The following is a 21,123-nucleotide window of genomic DNA, read 5'->3' as shown; positions in this document are numbered from 1 at the left end:
AGATTTTTTGTACTTTTAACTTTGTTCAACATAATAAAAATGAAAAGGTAAGATGTATTTTATTTTAAGAGAAATTGAAATGTTCATCCAATCTGTGTACGCAATAGTATAACACCATAAAGAAGCAGATGAAAACAAATTATTCCAATAAGAAGATGCAGCCCTATTGGCAAACACTGGTATTGCAGTCCTAAAAGAATACTCAAATTGCAATTTCTACAGTTGGTTCCATGGTGTAATGGTTAGCACTTTGGACTTTGAATCCAGCGATCTGAGTTCAAATCTCAGTGGAACCTTGCTTTTGTTTTTTCTTAAAGATGTCATATGAAATGTGAACACAATTCAATATATGTAACTCTAGCTAGCAGAGACAAAATAAAACAAATACAAGAGGCACAAAACAGTATTGTCTGAATAATCAGCTAAATTATTCATGCGGTAAGATATGAAATAAAACAAAACAGAGAGTCTCCATGCAATACCATACATGTGTACTGAGATGGTTGGTACGGTGCAAAGTAGTTAGCACTGCTGCCTCACATGGATCCAATTGAAACCCAGACCATAATCCACTATTGTGGAGTTTGAAATTCCTTATTGTGCAAGGATAGCTTCTCCTTAAGTGCCCCTGCCCAAATCCAGTCCAAAAAACATACCAATATGCTAATTGGCAAGTGATAAAATTGAGCCCAGTATGCATGTGTATTAGAGAATTTAGACTTGACACCTCACTGGGACAGGGATTAATGAGAATAGATAAATTGTTATTTGTAAAACACTGTATATTATTCAGCCATTATTTCAATAAAGGATAAACACCATGTTAACAGTATATAAAACAGATTTAATGCACAGCAGAAGAATTTACTGCTGCAGTATATTTCATATAAAAGGTAGCTAAAACAAGATACTAAACTGAAAACATTTCTGCATGAGCTTGGGTGTGGGAATTTGTGGTGAATTGGCTAGCATTCTGGCTTTCAAGCACTTCAGTCTGATTTCACATGTTGTTGAAACCAAATGGCTTCTATTCCTTAGCAATCTGGTTATTAGTTTGGGATATTTTTAATCACGGGACAGTCTTTTAGAGTGGATGTCCACTTCTTGATTACTGTGCAGTTTCTTACTTTGTTTCCGATGATGGTTTTACTCCTATTACCTGAATCCTGGAACCAATTGCTGTGAGCTTGAAGTACATTGCTAACAAGTCCATACATTCCACTTTAAGAACCTCAATCAAAGCATTCTTTTGAGCAATAAGGGAGACTTATGGGCAGCCTTACTCTCCCCAAGGAACCTATCAGCCTGATCACATCCTATTGGCACTCTGCTTCAGATAGCTGAGAACCCCAGGAGATTAGGCTCCTAAATTTGCTACAAGACTTGTCCAAAAGAGGATTGTCTGTGAAGTTGACCACACACAGCTTTCCAACACATTGACATTACTATATGGGTATGGGATCTGTTATACAGACACTGCTTATGCAACAGGATGTCAAAATAATCCAGTGGAAAAATGTAAATACATGCTGCTTTTTCAGTAATAATATCACACATAGATGGTGAGCTAGAGTTTCCTCCTACAGTGATTGTGAAGAGTAATGATAAACACTTCAATAAGGAATGGAATGCCAAAGACATTTTGGGACAGACAGGGATATATTTTAAATGTATTGTAGTAGTAGATTTTAGTCATGGTGCACAAATATACTGGAAAAGACCTTATATAGAAAACTCCCAGTGCTTCAATTAATAGATAACGAACCTGTGCATTCAATGCCACAATTGCAATTTTAGGGGTCTCAGTTGTCCTAGGCTACATTCACTGGAAGGGAAATGGAGCTTGAGCATTATTCAAAATCGAAATCCATTGATCACTTTGGCAAAAACTATTTTGATGCTGCTTATTGCTATCATAGTCTGCACGGTATACAGAGAAACCATACAAGTCATAGTAATCTAACCATTTGTATTTGGACAAGCAGCAAAGGGAAATACAATTTAGGTTGTTTCTATCTGGTAATAATATTTCAAATGGATTTCCTAACATTGTAATCTGGATTTTTTGTACTTTTAACTTTGTTCAACATAATAAAAATGAAAAGGTAAGATGTATTTTATTTTAAGAGAAATTGAAATGTTCATCCAATCTGTGTACGCAATAGTATAACACCATAATGAAGCAGATGAAAACAAATTATTCCAATAAGAAGATACAGCCCTATTGGCAAACACTGGTATTGCATTCCTAAAAGAATACTCAAATTGCCATTTCTACAGTTGGTTCTATGGTGTAATGGTTAGCACTTTGGACTTTGAATCCAGCGATCTGAGTTCAAATCTCAGTGGAACCTTGCTTTTGTTTTTTCTTAAAGATGTCATATGAAATGTGAACACAATTCAATATATGTAACTCTAGCTAGCAGAGACAAAAGAAAACAAATACAAGAGGCACAAAACAGTATTGTCTGAATAATCAGCTAAATTATTCATGCGGTAAGATATGAAATAAAACAAAACAGAGAGTCTCCATGCAATACCATACATGTGTACTGAGATGGTTGGTACGGTGCAAAGTAGTTAGCACTGCTGCCTCACATGGATCCAATTGAAACCCAGACCATAATCCACTATTGTGGAGTTTGAAATTCCTTATTGTGCAAGGAAAGCTTCTCCTTAAGTGCCCCTGCCCAAATCCAGTCCAAAAAACATACCAATATGCTAATTGGCAAGTGATAAAATTGAGCCCAGTATGCATGTGTATTAGAGAATTTAGACTTGACACCTCACTGGGACAGGGATTAATGAGAATAGATAAATTGTTATTTGTAAAACACTGTATATTATTCAGCCATTATTTCAATAAAGGATAAACACCATGTTAACAGTATATAAAACAGATTTAATGCACAGCAGAAGAATTTACTGCTGCAGTATATTTCATATAAAAGGTAGCTAAAACAAGATACTAAACTGAAAACCTTATGAAAACATTTCTGCATGAGCTTGGGTGTGGGAATTTGTGGTGAATTGGCTAGCATTCTGGCTTTCAAGCACTTCAGTCTGATTTCACATGTTGTTGAAACCAAATGGCTTCTATTCCTTAGCAATCTGGTTATTAGTTTGGGATATTTTTAATCACGGGACAGTCTTTTAGAGTGGATGTCCACTTCTTGATTACTGTGCAGTTTCTTACTTTGTTTCCGATGATGGTTTTACTCCTATTACCTGAATCCTGGAACCAATTGCTGTGAGCTTGAAGTACATTGCTAACAAGTCCATACATTCCACTTTAAGAACCTCAATCAAAGCATTCTTTTGAGCAATAAGGGAGACTTATGGGCAGCCTTACTCTCCCCAAGGAACCTATCAGCCTGATCACATCCTATTGGCACTCTGCTTCAGATAGCTGAGAACCCCAGGAGATTAGGCTCCTAAATTTGCTACAAGACTTGTCCAAAAGAGGATTGTCTGTGAAGTTGACCACACACAGCTTTCCAACACATTGACATTACTATATGGGTATGGGATCTGTTATACAGACACTGCTTATGCAACAGGATGTCAAAATAATCCAGTGGAAAAATGTAAATACATGCTGCTTTTTCAGTAATAATATCACACATAGATGGTGAGCTAGAGTTTCCTCCTACAGTGATTGTGAAGAGTAATGATAAACACTTCAATAAGGAATGGAATGCCAAAGACATTTTGGGACAGACAGGGATATATTTTAAATGTATTGTAGTAGTAGATTTTAGTCATGGTGCACAAATATACTGGAAAAGACCTTATATAGAAAACTCCCAGTGCTTCAATTAATAGATAACGAACCTGTGCATTCAATGCCACAATTGCAATTTTAGGGGTCTCAGTTGTCCTAGGCTACATTCACTGGAAGGGAAATGGAGCTTGAGCATTATTCAAAATCGAAATCCATTGATCACTTTGGCAAAAACTATTTTGATGCTGCTTATTGCTATCATAGTCTGCACGGTATACAGAGAAACCATACAAGTCATAGTAATCTAACCATTTGTATTTGGACAAGCAGCAAAGGGAAATACAATTTAGGTTGTTTCTATCTGGTAATAATATTTCAAATGGATTTCCTAACATTGTAATCTGGATTTTTTGTACTTTTAACTTTGTTCAACATAATAAAAATGAAAAGGTAAGATGTATTTTATTTTAAGAGAAATTGAAATGTTCATCCAATCTGTGTACGCAATAGTATAACACCATAATGAAGCAGATGAAAACAAATTATTCCAATAAGAAGATACAGCCCTATTGGCAAACACTGGTATTGCATTCCTAAAAGAATACTCAAATTGCCATTTCTACAGTTGGTTCTATGGTGTAATGGTTAGCACTTTGGACTTTGAATCCAGCGATCTGAGTTCAAATCTCAGTGGAACCTTGCTTTTGTTTTTTCTTAAAGATGTCATATGAAATGTGAACACAATTCAATATATGTAACTCTAGCTAGCAGAGACAAAAGAAAACAAATACAAGAGGCACAAAACAGTATTGTCTGAATAATCAGCTAAATTATTCATGCGGTAAGATATGAAATAAAACAAAACAGAGAGTCTCCATGCAATACCATACATGTGTACTGAGATGGTTGGTACGGTGCAAAGTAGTTAGCACTGCTGCCTCACATGGATCCAATTGAAACCCAGACCATAATCCACTATTGTGGAGTTTGAAATTCCTTATTGTGCAAGGAAAGCTTCTCCTTAAGTGCCCCTGCCCAAATCCAGTCCAAAAAACATACCAATATGCTAATTGGCAAGTGATAAAATTGAGCCCAGTATGCATGTGTATTAGAGAATTTAGACTTGACACCTCACTGGGACAGGGATTAATGAGAATAGATAAATTGTTATTTGTAAAACACTGTATATTATTCAGCCATTATTTCAATAAAGGATAAACACCATGTTAACAGTATATAAAACAGATTTAATGCACAGCAGAAGAATTTACTGCTGCAGTATATTTCATATAAAAGGTAGCTAAAACAAGATACTAAACTGAAAACCTTATGAAAACATTTCTGCATGAGCTTGGGTGTGGGAATTTGTGGTGAATTGGCTAGCATTCTGGCTTTCAAGCACTTCAGTCTGATTTCACATGTTGTTGAAACCAAATGGCTTCTATTCCTTAGCAATCTGGTTATTAGTTTGGGATATTTTTAATCACGGGACAGTCTTTTAGAGTGGATGTCCACTTCTTGATTACTGTGCAGTTTCTTACTTTGTTTCCGATGATGGTTTTACTCCTATTACCTGAATCCTGGAACCAATTGCTGTGAGCTTGAAGTACAGGGCTAACAAGTCCATACATTCCACTTTAAGAACCTCAATCAAAGCATTCTTTTGAGCAATAAGGGAGACTTATGGGCAGCCTTACTCTCCCCAAGGAACCTATCAGCCTGATCACATCCTATTGGCACTCTGCTTCAGATAGCTGAGAGCCCTAGGAGATTAGGCTCCTAAATTTGTTACAAGACTTGTCCAAAAGAGGATTGTCTGTGAAGTTGACCACACACAGCTTTCCAACACATTGACATTACTATATGGGTATGGGATCTGTTATACAGACACTGCTTATGCAACAGGATGTCAAGATAATCCAGCGGAAAAATGTAAATACATGCTGCTTTTTCAGTAATAATATCACACATAGATGGTGAGCTAGAGTTTCCTCCTACAGTGATTGTGAAGAGTAATGATAAACACTTCAATAAGGAATGGAATGCCAAAGACATTTTGGGACAGACAGGGATATATTTTAAATGTATTGTAGTAGTAGATTTTAGTCATGGTGCACAAATATACTGGAAAAGACCTTATATAGAAAACTCCCAGTGCTTCAATTAATAGATAACGAACCTGTGCATTCAATGCCACAATTGCAATTTTAGGGGTCTCAGTTGTCCTAGGCTACATTCACTGGAAGGGAAATGGAGCTTGAGCATTATTCAAAATCGAAATCCATTGATCACTTTGGCAAAAACTATTTTGATGCTGCTTATTGCTATCATAGTCTGCACGGTATACAGAGAAACCATACAAGTCATAGTAATCTAACCATTTGTATTTGGACAAGCAGCAAAGGGAAATACAATTTAGGTTGTTTCTATCTGGTAATAATATTTCAAATGGATTTCCTAACATTGTAATCTGGATTTTTTGTACTTTTAACTTTGTTCAACATAATAAAAATGAAAAGGTAAGATGTATTTTATTTTAAGAGAAATTGAAATGTTCATCCAATCTGTGTACGCAATAGTATAACACCATAATGAAGCAGATGAAAACAAATTATTCCAATAAGAAGATACAGCCCTATTGGCAAACACTGGTATTGCATTCCTAAAAGAATACTCAAATTGCCATTTCTACAGTTGGTTCTATGGTGTAATGGTTAGCACTTTGGACTTTGAATCCAGCGATCTGAGTTCAAATCTCAGTGGAACCTTGCTTTTGTTTTTTCTTAAAGATGTCATATGAAATGTGAACACAATTCAATATATGTAACTCTAGCTAGCAGAGACAAAAGAAAACAAATACAAGAGGCACAAAACAGTATTGTCTGAATAATCAGCTAAATTATTCATGCGGTAAGATATGAAATAAAACAAAACAGAGAGTCTCCATGCAATACCATACATGTGTACTGAGATGGTTGGTACGGTGCAAAGTAGTTAGCACTGCTGCCTCACATGGATCCAATTGAAACCCAGACCATAATCCACTATTGTGGAGTTTGAAATTCCTTATTGTGCAAGGAAAGCTTCTCCTTAAGTGCCCCTGCCCAAATCCAGTCCAAAAAACATACCAATATGCTAATTGGCAAGTGATAAAATTGAGCCCAGTATGCATGTGTATTAGAGAATTTAGACTTGACACCTCACTGGGACAGGGATTAATGAGAATAGATAAATTGTTATTTGTAAAACACTGTATATTATTCAGCCATTATTTCAATAAAGGATAAACACCATGTTAACAGTATATAAAACAGATTTAATGCACAGCAGAAGAATTTACTGCTGCAGTATATTTCATATAAAAGGTAGCTAAAACAAGATACTAAACTGAAAACCTTATGAAAACATTTCTGCATGAGCTTGGGTGTGGGAATTTGTGGTGAATTGGCTAGCATTCTGGCTTTCAAGCACTTCAGTCTGATTTCACATGTTGTTGAAACCAAATGGCTTCTATTCCTTAGCAATCTGGTTATTAGTTTGGGATATTTTTAATCACGGGACAGTCTTTTAGAGTGGATGTCCACTTCTTGATTACTGTGCAGTTTCTTACTTTGTTTCCGATGATGGTTTTACTCCTATTACCTGAATCCTGGAACCAATTGCTGTGAGCTTGAAGTACATTGCTAACAAGTCCATACATTCCACTTTAAGAACCTCAATCAAAGCATTCTTTTGAGCAATAAGGGAGACTTATGGGCAGCCTTACTCTCCCCAAGGAACCTATCAGCCTGATCACATCCTATTGGCACTCTGCTTCAGATAGCTGAGAACCCCAGGAGATTAGGCTCCTAAATTTGCTACAAGACTTGTCCAAAAGAGGATTGTCTGTGAAGTTGACCACACACAGCTTTCCAACACATTGACATTACTATATGGGTATGGGATCTGTTATACAGACACTGCTTATGCAACAGGATGTCAAAATAATCCAGTGGAAAAATGTAAATACATGCTGCTTTTTCAGTAATAATATCACACATAGATGGTGAGCTAGAGTTTCCTCCTACAGTGATTGTGAAGAGTAATGATAAACACTTCAATAAGGAATGGAATGCCAAAGACATTTTGGGACAGACAGGGATATATTTTAAATGTATTGTAGTAGTAGATTTTAGTCATGGTGCACAAATATACTGGAAAAGACCTTATATAGAAAACTCCCAGTGCTTCAATTAATAGATAACGAACCTGTGCATTCAATGCCACAATTGCAATTTTAGGGGTCTCAGTTGTCCTAGGCTACATTCACTGGAAGGGAAATGGAGCTTGAGCATTATTCAAAATCGAAATCCATTGATCACTTTGGCAAAAACTATTTTGATGCTGCTTATTGCTATCATAGTCTGCACGGTATACAGAGAAACCATACAAGTCATAGTAATCTAACCATTTGTTTTTGGACAAGCAGCAAAGGGAGATACAATTTAGGTTGTTTCTATCTGGTAATAACATTTCAAATGGATTTCCTAACATTGTAATCTGGATTTTTTGTACTTTTAACTTTGTTCAACATAATAAAAATGAAAAGGTAAGATGTATTTTATGTTAAGAGAAATTGAAATGTTCATCCAATCTGTGTACGCAATAGTATAACACCATAAAGAAGCAAATGAAAACAAATTATTCCAATAAGAAGATGCAGCCCTATTGGCAAACACTGGTATTGCAGTCCTAAAAGAATACTCAAATTGCAATTTCTACAGTTGGTTCCATGGTGTAATGGTTAGCACTTTGGACTTTGAATCCAGCGATCTGAGTTCAAATCTCAGTGGAACCTTGCTTTTGTTTTTTCTTAAAGATGTCATATGAAATGTGAACACAATTCAATATATGTAACTCTAGCTAGCAGAGACAAAATAAAACAAATACAAGAGGCACAAAACAGTATTGTCTGAATAATCAGCTAAATTATTCATGCGGTAAGATATGAAATAAAACAAAACAGAGAGTCTCCATGCAATACCATACATGTGTACTGAGATGGTTGGTACGGTGCAAAGTAGTTAGCACTGCTGCCTCACATGGATCCAATTGAAACCCAGACCATAATCCACTATTGTGGAGTTTGAAATTCCTTATTGTGCAAGGAAAGCTTCTCCTTAAGTGCCCCTGCCCAAATCCAGTCCAAAAAACATACCAATATGCTAATTGGCAAGTGATAAAATTGAGCCCAGTATGCATGTGTATTAGAGAATTTAGACTTGACACCTCACTGGGACAGGGATTAATGAGAATAGATAAATTGTTATTTGTAAAACACTGTATATTATTCAGCCATTATTTCAATAAAGGATAAACACCATGTTAACAGTATATAAAACAGATTTAATGCACAGCAGAAGAATTTACTGCTGCAGTATATTTCATATAAAAGGTAGCTAAAACAAGATACTAAACTGAAAACCTTATGAAAACATTTCTGCATGAGCTTGGGTGTGGGAATTTGTGGTGAATTGGCTAGCATTCTGGCTTTCAAGCTCTTCAGTCTGATTTCACATGTTGTTGAAACCAAATGGCTTCTATTCCTTAGCAATCTGGTTATTAGTTTGGGATATTTTTAATCACGGGACAGTCTTTTAGAGTGGATGTCCACTTCTTGATTACTGTGCAGTTTCTTACTTTGTTTCCGATGATGGTTTTACTCCTATTACCTGAATCCTGGAACCAATTGCTGTGAGCTTGAAGTACAGGGCTAACAAGTCCATACATTCCACTTTAAGAACCTCAATCAAAGCATTCTTTTGAGCAATAAGGGAGACTTATGGGCAGCCTTACTCTCCCCAAGGAACCTATCAGCCTGATCACATCCTATTGGCACTCTGCTTCAGATAGCTGAGAGCCCCAGGAGATTAGGCTCCTAAATTTGTTACAAGACTTGTCCAAAAGAGGATTGTCTGTGAAGTTGACCACACACAGCTTTCCAACACATTGACATTACTATATGGGTATGGGATCTGTTATACAGACACTGCTTATGCAACAGGATGTCAAGATAATCCAGCGGAAAAATGTAAATACATGCTGCTTTTTCAGTAATAATATCACACATAGATGGTGAGTTAGAGTTTCCTCCTACAGTGATTGTGAAGAGTAATGATAAACACTTCAATAAGGAATGGAATGCCAAAGACATTTTGGGACAGACAGGGATATATTTTAAATGTATTGTAGTAGTAGATTTTAGTCATGGTGCACAAATATACTGGAAAAGACCTTATATAGAAAACTCCCAGTGCTTCAATTAATAGATAACGAACCTGTGCATTCAATGCCACAATTGCAATTTTAGGGGTCTCAGTTGTCCTAGGCTACATTCACTGGAAGGGAAATGGAGCTTGAGCATTATTCAAAATCGAAATCCATTGATCACTTTGGCAAAAACTATTTTGATGCTGCTTATTGCTATCATAGTCTGCACGGTATACAGAGAAACCATACAAGTCATAGTAATCTAACCATTTGTATTTGGACAAGCAGCAAAGGGAGATACAATTTAGGTTGTTTCTATCTGGTAATAATATTTCAAATGGATTTCCTAACATTGTAATCTGGATTTTTTGTACTTTTAACTTTGTTCAACATAATAAAAATGAAAAGGTAAGATGTATTTTATGTTACGAGAAATTGAAATGTTCATCCAATCTGTGTACGCAATAGTATAACACCATAAAGAAGCAGATGAAAACAAATTATTCCAATAAGAAGATGCAGCCCTATTGGCAAACACTGGTATTGCAGTCCTAAAAGAATACTCAAATTGCAATTTCTACAGTTGGTTCCATGGTGTAATGGTTAGCACTTTGGACTTTGAATCCAGCGATCTGAGTTCAAATCTCAGTGGAACCTTGCTTTTGTTTTTTCTTAAAGATGTCATATGAAATGTGAACACAATTCAATATATGTAACTCTAGCTAGCAGAGACAAAATAAAACAAATACAAGAGGCACAAAACAGTATTGTCTGAATAATCAGCTAAATTATTCATGCGGTAAGATATGAAATAAAACAAAACAGAGAGTCTCCATGCAATACCATACATGTGTACTGAGATGGTTGGTACGGTGCAAAGTAGTTAGCACTGCTGCCTCACATGGATCCAATTGAAACCCAGACCATAATCCACTATTGTGGAGTTTGAAATTCCTTATTGTGCAAGGAAAGCTTCTCCTTAAGTGCCCCTGCCCAAATCCAGTCCAAAAAACATACCAATATGCTAATTGGCAAGTGATAAAATTGAGCCCAGTATGCATGTGTATTAGAGAATTTAGACTTGACACCTCACTGGGACAGGGATTAATGAGAATAGATAAATTGTTATTTGTAAAACACTGTATATTATTCAGCCATTATTTCAATAAAGGATAAACACCATGTTAACAGTATATAAAACAGATTTAATGCACAGCAGAAGAATTTACTGCTGCAGTATATTTCATATAAAAGGTAGCTAAAACAAGATACTAAACTGAAAACCTTATGAAAACATTTCTGCATGAACTTGGGTGTGGGAATTTGTGGTGAATTGGCTAGCATTCTGGCTTTCAAGCACTTCAGTCTGATTTCACATGTTGTTGAAACCAAATGGCTTCTATTCCTTAGCAATCTGGTTATTAGTTTGGGATATTTTTAATCACGGGACAGTCTTTTAGAGTGGATGTCCACTTCTTGATTACTGTGCAGTTTCTTACTTTGTTTCCGATGATGGTTTTACTCCTATTACCTGAATCCTGGAACCAATTGCTGTGAGCTTGAAGTACATTGCTAACAAGTCCATACATTCCACTTTAAGAACCTCAATCAAAGCATTCTTTTGAGCAATAAGGGAGACTTATGGGCAGCCTTACTCTCCCCAAGGAACCTATCAGCCTGATCACATCCTATTGGCACTCTGCTTCAGATAGCTGAGAACCCCAGGAGATTAGGCTCCTAAATTTGCTACAAGACTTGTCCAAAAGAGGATTGTCTGTGAAGTTGACCACACACAGCTTTCCAACACATTGACATTACTATATGGGTATGGGATCTGTTATACAGACACTGCTTATGCAACAGGATGTCAAAATAATCCAGTGGAAAAATGTAAATACATGCTGCTTTTTCAGTAATAATATCACACATAGATGGTGAGCTAGAGTTTCCTCCTACAGTGATTGTGAAGAGTAATGATAAACACTTCAATAAGGAATGGAATGCCAAAGACATTTTGGGACAGACAGGGATATATTTTAAATGTATTGTAGTAGTAGATTTTAGTCATGGTGCACAAATATACTGGAAAAGACCTTATATAGAAAACTCCCAGTGCTTCAATTAATAGATAACGAACCTGTGCATTCAATGCCACAATTGCAATTTTAGGGGTCTCAGTTGTCCTAGGCTACATTCACTTGAAGGGAAATGGAGCTTGAGCATTATTCAAAATCGAAATCCATTGATCACTTTGGCAAAAACTATTTTGATGCTGCTTATTGCTATCATAGTCTGCACGGTATACAGAGAAACCATACAAGTCATAGTAATCTAACCATTTGTATTTGGACAAGCAGCAAAGGGAAATACAATTTAGGTTGTTTCTATCTGGTAATAATATTTCAAATGGATTTCCTAACATTGTAATCTGGATTTTTTGTACTTTTAACTTTGTTCAACATAATAAAAATGAAAAGGTAAGATGTATTTTATTTTAAGAGAAATTGAAATGTTCATCCAATCTGTGTACGCAATAGTATAACACCATAATGAAGCAGATGAAAACAAATTATTCCAATAAGAAGATACAGCCCTATTGGCAAACACTGGTATTGCATTCCTAAAAGAATACTCAAATTGCCATTTCTACAGTTGGTTCTATGGTGTAATGGTTAGCACTTTGGACTTTAAATCCAGCGATCTGAGTTCAAATCTCAGTGGAACCTTGCTTTTGTTTTTTCTTAAAGATGTCATATGAAATGTGAACACAATTCAATATATGTAACTCTAGCTAGCAGAGACAAAAGAAAACAAATACAAAAGGCACAAAACAGTATTGTCTGAATAATCAGCTAAATTATTCATGCGGTAAGATATGAAATAAAACAAAACAGAGAGTCTCCATGCAATACCATACATGTGTACTGAGATGGTTGGTACGGTGCAAAGTAGTTAGCACTGCTGCCTCACATGGATCCAATTGAAACCCAGACCATAATCCACTATTGTGGAGTTTGAAATTCCTTATTGTGCAAGGAAAGCTTCTCCTTAAGTGCCCCTGCCCAAATCCAGTCCAAAAAACATACCAATATGCTAATTGGCAAGTGATAAAATTGAGCCCAGTATGCATGTGTATTAGAGAATTTAGACTTGACACCTCACTGGGACAGGGATTAATGAGAATAGATAAATTGTTATTTGTAAAACACTGTATATTATTCAGCCATTATTTCAATAAAGGATAAACACCATGTTAACAGTATATAAAACAGATTTAATGCACAGCAGAAGAATTTACTGCTGCAGTATATTTCATATAAAAGGTAGCTAAAACAAGATACTAAACTGAAAACCTTATGAAAACATTTCTGCATGAGCTTGGGTGTGGGAATTTGTGGTGAATTGGCTAGCATTCTGGCTTTCAAGCACTTCAGTCTGATTTCACATGTTGTTGAAACCAAATGGCTTCTATTCCTTAGCAATCTGGTTATTAGTTTGGGATATTTTTAATCACGGGACAGTCTTTTAGAGTGGATGTCCACTTCTTGATTACTGTGCAGTTTCTTACTTTGTTTCCGATGATGGTTTTACTCCTATTACCTGAATCCTGGAACCAATTGCTGTGAGCTTGAAGTACATTGCTAACAAGTCCATACATTCCACTTTAAGAACCTCAATCAAAGCATTCTTTTGAGCAATAAGGGAGACTTATGGGCAGCCTTACTCTCCCCAAGGAACCTATCAGCCTGATCACATCCTATTGGCACTCTGCTTCAGATAGCTGAGAACCCCAGGAGATTAGGCTCCTAAATTTGCTACAAGACTTGTCCAAAAGAGGATTGTCTGTGAAGTTGACCACACACAGCTTTCCAACACATTGACATTACTATATGGGTATGGGATCTGTTATACAGACACTGCTTATGCAACAGGATGTCAAAATAATCCAGTGGAAAAATGTAAATACATGCTGCTTTTTCAGTAATAATATCACACATAGATGGTGAGCTAGAGTTTCCTCCTACAGTGATTGTGAAGAGTAATGATAAACACTTCAATAAGGAATGGAATGCCAAAGACATTTTGGGACAGACAGGGATATATTTTAAATGTATTGTAGTAGTAGATTTTAGTCATGGTGCACAAATATACTGGAAAAGACCTTATATAGAAAACTCCCAGTGCTTCAATTAATAGATAACGAACCTGTGCATTCAATGCCACAATTGCAATTTTAGGGGTCTCAGTTGTCCTAGGCTACATTCACTGGAAGGGAAATGGAGCTTGAGCATTATTCAAAATCGAAATCCATTGATCACTTTGGCAAAAACTATTTTGATGCTGCTTATTGCTATCATAGTCTGCACGGTATACAGAGAAACCATACAAGTCATAGTAATCTAACCATTTGTTTTTGGACAAGCAGCAAAGGGAGATACAATTTAGGTTGTTTCTATCTGGTAATAACATTTCAAATGGATTTCCTAACATTGTAATCTGGATTTTTTGTACTTTTAACTTTGTTCAACATAATAAAAATGAAAAGGTAAGATGTATTTTATGTTAAGAGAAATTGAAATGTTCATCCAATCTGTGTACGCAATAGTATAACACCATAAAGAAGCAAATGAAAACAAATTATTCCAATAAGAAGATGCAGCCCTATTGGCAAACACTGGTATTGCAGTCCTAAAAGAATACTCAAATTGCAATTTCTACAGTTGGTTCCATGGTGTAATGGTTAGCACTTTGGACTTTGAATCCAGCGATCTGAGTTCAAATCTCAGTGGAACCTTGCTTTTGTTTTTTCTTAAAGATGTCATATGAAATGTGAACACAATTCAATATATGTAACTCTAGCTAGCAGAGACAAAATAAAACAAATACAAGAGGCACAAAACAGTATTGTCTGAATAATCAGCTAAATTATTCATGCGGTAAGATATGAAATAAAACAAAACAGAGAGTCTCCATGCAATACCATACATGTGTACTGAGATGGTTGGTACGGTGCAAAGTAGTTAGCACTGCTGCCTCACATGGATCCAATTGAAACCCAGACCATAATCCACTATTGTGGAGTTTGAAATTCCTTATTGTGCAAGGAAAGCTTCTCCTTAAGTGCCCCTACCCAAATCCAGTCCAAAAAACATACCAATATGCTAATTGGCAAGTGATAAAATTGAGCCCAGTATGCATGTGTATTAGAGAATTTAGACTTGACACCTCACTGGGACAGGGATTAATGAGAATAGATAAATTGTTATTTGTAAAACACTGTATATTATTCAGCCATTATTTCAATAAAGGATAAACACCATGTTAACAGTATATAAAACAGATTTAATGCACAGCAGAAGAATTTACTGCTGCAGTATATTTCATATAAAAGGTACCTAAAACAAGATACTAAACTGAAAACCTTATGAAAACATTTCTGCATGAGCTTGGGTGTGGGAATTTGTGGTGAATTGGCTAGCATTCTGGCTTTCAAGCTCTTCAGTCTGATTTCACATGTTGTTGAAACCAAATGGCTTCTATTCCTTAGCAATCTGGTTATTAGTTTGGGATATTTTTAATCACAGGACAGTCTTGTAGAGTGGAAGTCCACTTCTTGATTACTGTGCAGTTTCTTACTTTGTTTCCGATGATGGTTTTTCTCCTAATACATGAATCCTGGAACCAATTACGGTGAGCTTGAAGTACAGGGCTAACAAGTCCATACATTCCACTTTAAGAACCTCAATCAAAGCATTCTTTTGAGCAATAAGGGAGACTTATGGGCAGCCTTACTCTCCCCAAGGAACCTATCAGCCTGATCACATCCTATTGGCACTCTGCTTCAGATAGCTGAGAACCCCAGGAGATTAGGCTCCTAAATTTGCTACAAGACTTGTCCAAAAGAGGATTGTCTGTGAAGTTGACCACACACAGCTTTCCAACACATTGACATTACTATATGGGTATGGGATCTGTTATACAGACACTGCTTATGCAACAGGATGTCAAGATAATCCAGTGGAAAAATGTAAATACATGCTGCTTTTTCAGTAATAATATCACACATAGATGGTGAGCTAGAGTTTCCTCCTACAGTGATTGTGAAGAGTAATGATAAACACTTCAATAAGGAATGGAATGCCAAAGACATTTTGGGACAGACAGGGATATATTTTAAATGTATTGTAGTAGTAGATTTTAGTCATGGTGCACAAATATACTGGAAAAGACCTTATATAGAAAACTCCCAGTGCTTCAATTAATAGATAACGAACCTGTGCATTCAATGCCACAATTGCAATTTTAGGGGTCTCAGTTGTCCTAGGCTACATTCACTGGAAGGGAAATGGAGCTTGAGCATTATTCAAAATCGAAATCCATTGATCACTTTGGCAAAAACTATTTTGATGCTGCTTATTGCTATCATAGTCTGCACGGTATACAGAGAAACCATACAAGTCATAGTAATCTAACCATTTGTATTTGGACAAGCAGCAAAGGGAAATACAATTTAGGTTGTTTCTATCTGGTAATAATATTTCAAATGGATTTCCTAACATTGTAATCTGGATTTTTTGTACTTTTAACTTTGTTCAACATAATAAAAATGAAAAGGTAAGATGTATTTTATTTTAAGAGAAATTGAAATGTTCATCCAATCTGTGTACGCAATAGTATAACACCATAATGAAGCAGATGAAAACAAATTATTCCAATAAGAAGATACAGCCCTATTGGCAAACACTGGTATTGCATTCCTAAAAGAATACTCAAATTGCCATTTCTACAGTTGGTTCTATGGTGTAATGGTTAGCACTTTGGACTTTGAATCCAGCGATCTGAGTTCAAATCTCAGTGGAACCTTGCTTTTGTTTTTTCTTAAAGATGTCATATGAAATGTGAACACAATTCAATATATGTAACTCTAGCTAGCAGAGACAAAAGAAAACAAATACAAGAGGCACAAAACAGTATTGTCTGAATAATCAGCTAAATTATTCATGCGGTAAGATATGAAATAAAACAAAACAGAGAGTCTCCATGCAATACCATACATGTGTACTGAGATGGTTGGTACGGTGCAAAGTAGTTAGCACTGCTGCCTCACATGGATCCAATTGAAACCCAGACCATAATCCACTATTGTGGAGTTTGAAATTCCTTATTGTGCAAGGAAAGCTTCTCCTTAAGTGCCCCTGCCCAAATCCAGTCCAAAAAACATACCAATATGCTAATTGGCAAGTGATAAAATTGAGCCCAGTATGCATGTGTATTAGAGAATTTAGACTTGACACCTCACTGGGACAGGGATTAATGAGAATAGATAAATTGTTATTTGTAAAACACTGTATATTATTCAGCCATTATTTCAATAAAGGATAAACACCATGTTAACAGTATATAAAACAGATTTAATGCACAGCAGAAGAATTTACTGCTGCAGTATATTTCATATAAAAGGTAGCTAAAACAAGATACTAAACTGAAAACCTTATGAAAACATTTCTGCATGAGCTTGGGTGTGGGAATTTGTGGTGAATTGGCTAGCATTCTGGCTTTCAAGCACTTCAGTCTGATTTCACATGTTGTTGAAACCAAATGGCTTCTATTCCTTAGCAATCTGGTTATTAGTTTGGGATATTTTTAATCACGGGACAGTCTTTTAGAGTGGATGTCCACTTCTTGATTACTGTGCAGTTTCTTACTTTGTTTCCGATGATGGTTTTACTCCTATTACCTGAATCCTGGAACCAATTGCTGTGAGCTTGAAGTACAGGGCTAACAAGTCCATACATTCCACTTTAAGAACCTCAATCAAAGCATTCTTTTGAGCAATAAGGGAGACTTATGGGCAGCCTTACTCTCCCCAAGGAACCTATCAGCCTGATCACATCCTATTGGCACTCTGCTTCAGATAGCTGAGAACCCCAGGAGATTAGGCTCCTAAATTTGCTACAAGACTTGTCCAAAAGAGGATTGTCTGTGAAGTTGACCACACACAGCTTTCCAACACATTGACATTACTATATGGGTATGGGATCTGTTATACAGACACTGCTTATGCAACAGGATGTCAAAATAATCCAGTGGAAAAATGTAAATACATGCTGCTTTTTCAGTAATAATATCACACATAGATGGTGAGCTAGAGTTTCCTCCTACAGTGATTGTGAAGAGTAATGATAAACACTTCAATAAGGAATGGAATGCCAAAGACATTTTGGGACAGACAGGGATATATTTTAAATGTATTGTAGTAGTAGATTTTAGTCATGGTGCACAAATATACTGGAAAAGACCTTATATAGAAAACTCCCAGTGCTTCAATTAATAGATAACGAACCTGTGCATTCAATGCCACAATTGCAATTTTAGGGGTCTCAGCTGTCCTAGGCTACATTCACTGGAAGGGAAATGGAGCTTGAGCATTATTCAAAATCGAAATCCATTGATCACTTTGGCAAAAACTATTTTGATGCTGCTTATTGCTATCATAGTCTGCACGGTATACAGAGAAACCATACAAGTCATAGTAATCTAACCATTTGTATTTGGACAAGCAGCAAAGGGAAATACAATTTAGGTTGTTTCTATCTGGTAATAATATTTCAAATGGATTTCCTAACATTGTAATCTGGATTTTTTGTACTTTTAACTTTGTTCAACATAATAAAAATGAAAAGGTAAGATGTATTTTATTTTAAGAGAAATTGAAATGTTCATCCAATCTGTGTACGCAATAGTATAACACCATAATGAAGCAGATGAAAACAAATTATTCCAATAAGAAGATACAGCCCTATTGGCAAACACTGGTATTGCATTCCTAAAAGAATACTCAAATTGCCATTTCTACAGTTGGTTCTATGGTGTAATGGTTAGCACTTTGGACTTTGAATCCAGCGATCTGAGTTCAAATCTCAGTGGAACCTTGCTTTTGTTTTTTCTTAAAGATGTCATATGAAATGTGAACACAATTCAATATATGTAACTCTAGCTAGCAGAGACAAAAGAAAACAAATACAAGAGGCACAAAACAGTATTGTCTGAATAATCAGCTAAATTATTCATGCGGTAAGATATGAAATAAAACAAAACAGAGAGTCTCCATGCAATACCATACATGTGTGCTGAGATGGTTGGTACGGTGCAAAGTAGTTAGCACTGCTGCCTCACATGGATCCAATTGAAACCCAGACCATAATCCACTATTGTGGAGTTTGAAATTCCTTATTGTGCAAGGAAAGCTTCTCCTTAAGTGCCCCTGCCCAAATCCAGTCCAAAAAACATACCAATATGCTAATTGGCAAGTGATAAAATTGAGCCCAGTATGCATGTGTATTAGAGAATTTAGACTTGACACCTCACTGGGACAGGGATTAATGAGAATAGATAAATTGTTATTTGTAAAACACTGTATATTATTCAGCCATTATTTCAATAAAGGATAAACACCATGTTAACAGTATATAAAACAGATTTAATGCACAGCAGAAGAATTTACTGCTGCAGTATATTTCATATAAAAGGTAGCTAAAACAAGATACTAAACTGAAAACCTTATGAAAACATTTCTGCATGAGCTTGGGTGTGGGAATTTGTGGTGAATTGGCTAGCATTCTGGCTTTCAAGCACTTCAGTCTGATTTCACATGTTGTTGAAACCAAATGGCTTCTATTCCATAGCAATCTGGTTATTAGTTTGGGATATTTTTAATCACGGGACAGTCTTTTAGAGTGGATGTCCACTTCTTGATTACTGTGCAGTTTCTTACTTTGTTTCCGATGATGGTTTTACTCCTATTACCTGAATCCTGGAACCAATTGCTGTGAGCTTGAAGTACATTGCTAACAAGTCCATACATTCCACTTTAAGAACCTCAATCAAAGCATTCTTTTGAGCAATAAGGGAGACTTATGGGCAGCCTTACTCTCCCCAAGGAACCTATCAGCCTGATCACATCCTATTGGCACTCTGCTTCAGATAGCTGAGAACCCCAGGAGATTAGGCTCCTAAATTTGCTACAAGACTTGTCCAAAAGAGGATTGTCTGTGAAGTTGACCACACACAGCTTTCCAACACATTGACATTACTATATGGGTATGGGATCTGTTATACAGACACTGCTTATGCAACAGGATGTCAAAATAATCCAGTGGAAAAATGTAAATACATGCTGCTTTTTCAGTAATAATATCACACATAGATGGTGAGCTAGAGTTTCCTCCTACAGTGATTGTGAAGAGTAATGATAAACACTTCAATAAGGAATGGAATGCCAAAGACATTTTGGGACAGACAGGGATATATTTTAAATGTATTGTAGTAGTAGATTTTAGTCATGGTGCACAAATATACTGGAAAAGACCTTATATAGAAAACTCCCAGTGCTTCAATTAATAGATAACGAACCTGTGCATTCAATGCCACAATTGCAATTTTAGGGGTCTCAGCTGTCCTAGGCTACATTCACTGGAAGGGAAATGGAGCTTGAGCATTATTCAAAATCGAAATCCATTGATCACTTTGGCAAAAACTATTTTGATGCTGCTTATTGCTATCATAGTCTGCACGGTATACAGAGAAACCATACAAGTCATAGTAATCTAACCATTTGTATTTGGACAAGCAGCAAAGGGAAATACAATTTAGGTTGTTTCTATCTGGTAATAATATTTCAAATGGATTTCCTAACATTGTAATCTGGATTTTTTGTACTTTTAACTTTGTTCAACATAATAAAAATGAAAAGGTAAGATGTATTTTATTTTAAGAGAAATTGAAATGTTCATCCAATCTGTGTACGCAATAGTATAACACCATAATGAAGCAGATGAAAACAAATTATTCCAATAAGAAGATACAGCCCTATTGGCAAACACTGGTATTGCATTCCTAAAAGAATACTCAAATTGCCATTTCTACAGTTGGTTCTATGGTGTAATGGTTAGCACTTTGGACTTTGAATCCAGCGATCTGAGTTCAAATCTCAGTGGAACCTTGCTTTTGTTTTTTCTTAAAGATGTCATATGAAATGTGAACACAATTCAATATATGTAACTCTAGCTAGCAGAGACAAAAGAAAACAAATACAAGAGGCACAAAACAGTATTGTCTGAATAATCAGCTAAATTATTCATGCGGTAAGA

The 21,123-nt window shown here is 36.0% G+C and overlaps 10 non-coding genes across 10 annotated transcripts; all 10 read left to right on the top strand.

Moving 5' to 3' along the window:
• The first annotated feature begins 224 nt into the window (after positions 1-224).
• Positions 225-296, top strand: TRNAQ-UUG (transfer RNA glutamine (anticodon UUG)). The gene has a single exon. It is a non-coding gene; the product is annotated as a tRNA-Gln (tRNA).
• A 1,986-nt stretch (positions 297-2,282) lies between these two features.
• TRNAQ-UUG (transfer RNA glutamine (anticodon UUG)) lies at positions 2,283-2,354 on the top strand. The gene has a single exon. It is a non-coding gene; the product is annotated as a tRNA-Gln (tRNA).
• A 1,997-nt stretch (positions 2,355-4,351) lies between these two features.
• On the top strand, positions 4,352-4,423 carry TRNAQ-UUG (transfer RNA glutamine (anticodon UUG)). The gene has a single exon. It is a non-coding gene; the product is annotated as a tRNA-Gln (tRNA).
• A 1,997-nt stretch (positions 4,424-6,420) lies between these two features.
• TRNAQ-UUG (transfer RNA glutamine (anticodon UUG)) lies at positions 6,421-6,492 on the top strand. The gene has a single exon. It is a non-coding gene; the product is annotated as a tRNA-Gln (tRNA).
• Positions 6,493-8,489: 1,997 nt separating this feature from the next.
• TRNAQ-UUG (transfer RNA glutamine (anticodon UUG)) lies at positions 8,490-8,561 on the top strand. The gene has a single exon. It is a non-coding gene; the product is annotated as a tRNA-Gln (tRNA).
• A 1,997-nt stretch (positions 8,562-10,558) lies between these two features.
• TRNAQ-UUG (transfer RNA glutamine (anticodon UUG)) lies at positions 10,559-10,630 on the top strand. The gene has a single exon. It is a non-coding gene; the product is annotated as a tRNA-Gln (tRNA).
• A 4,066-nt stretch (positions 10,631-14,696) lies between these two features.
• TRNAQ-UUG (transfer RNA glutamine (anticodon UUG)) lies at positions 14,697-14,768 on the top strand. The gene has a single exon. It is a non-coding gene; the product is annotated as a tRNA-Gln (tRNA).
• A 1,997-nt stretch (positions 14,769-16,765) lies between these two features.
• On the top strand, positions 16,766-16,837 carry TRNAQ-UUG (transfer RNA glutamine (anticodon UUG)). The gene has a single exon. It is a non-coding gene; the product is annotated as a tRNA-Gln (tRNA).
• A 1,997-nt stretch (positions 16,838-18,834) lies between these two features.
• TRNAQ-UUG (transfer RNA glutamine (anticodon UUG)) lies at positions 18,835-18,906 on the top strand. The gene has a single exon. It is a non-coding gene; the product is annotated as a tRNA-Gln (tRNA).
• A 1,997-nt stretch (positions 18,907-20,903) lies between these two features.
• TRNAQ-UUG (transfer RNA glutamine (anticodon UUG)) lies at positions 20,904-20,975 on the top strand. Its single transcript has one exon. It is a non-coding gene; the product is annotated as a tRNA-Gln (tRNA).
• Positions 20,976-21,123: the final 148 nt, after the last annotated feature.

This window comes from Mixophyes fleayi, chromosome 10, assembly GCF_038048845.1.
Source record: "Mixophyes fleayi isolate aMixFle1 chromosome 10, aMixFle1.hap1, whole genome shotgun sequence".
Taxonomy (NCBI): domain Eukaryota; kingdom Metazoa; phylum Chordata; class Amphibia; order Anura; family Limnodynastidae; genus Mixophyes; species Mixophyes fleayi.
This window is presented reverse-complemented; position numbering and strand designations above follow the sequence as displayed.